The following is a 396-nucleotide window of genomic DNA, read 5'->3' as shown; positions in this document are numbered from 1 at the left end:
CGGTGGCAGACAGGGCTGTGGAGGTCAGGGGTGTTTGGGAGTGGTGAAACAGGGTCGGGGAAGCTGGTGGCCATCTGGGGGGCGCTTTGCGGTCAGCAGGGGAACGACCCGACGGACCTGACATGGGGGTAATGCCGGCGCAAAGTTTCGGGCCAGGAGAGCTGAGCGGGTTGAGGGAAATCAGTGTGGGGGATCTGCACGCAGGTCCTTAGGCCAAAGCGTGGGAAGAGAGCAGAAAGGAGAATTCCAGGGGGGCATCGTGGTGGAGGTAGTGGGATGGAAGAAGTCATTGTGGGCCGGGCGAGTCTCCAGGAGGTGACGGGGCTGTCCCGGAGTTGTCTTGAGGGCTTCCCGAGGGGAAGCGGTGGCCGGGACCGCGAAGCCGAGGGGGGCTAA

The sequence above is a fragment of the Herpailurus yagouaroundi genome, unplaced genomic scaffold (genome assembly GCF_014898765.1).
Source record: "Herpailurus yagouaroundi ecotype Mexico unplaced genomic scaffold, PumYag 182, whole genome shotgun sequence".
Lineage (NCBI taxonomy): Eukaryota > Metazoa > Chordata > Mammalia > Carnivora > Felidae > Herpailurus > Herpailurus yagouaroundi.
The sequence above is the reverse complement of the archived record's forward strand: the minus strand, read 5'-3'. Positions refer to the sequence as shown.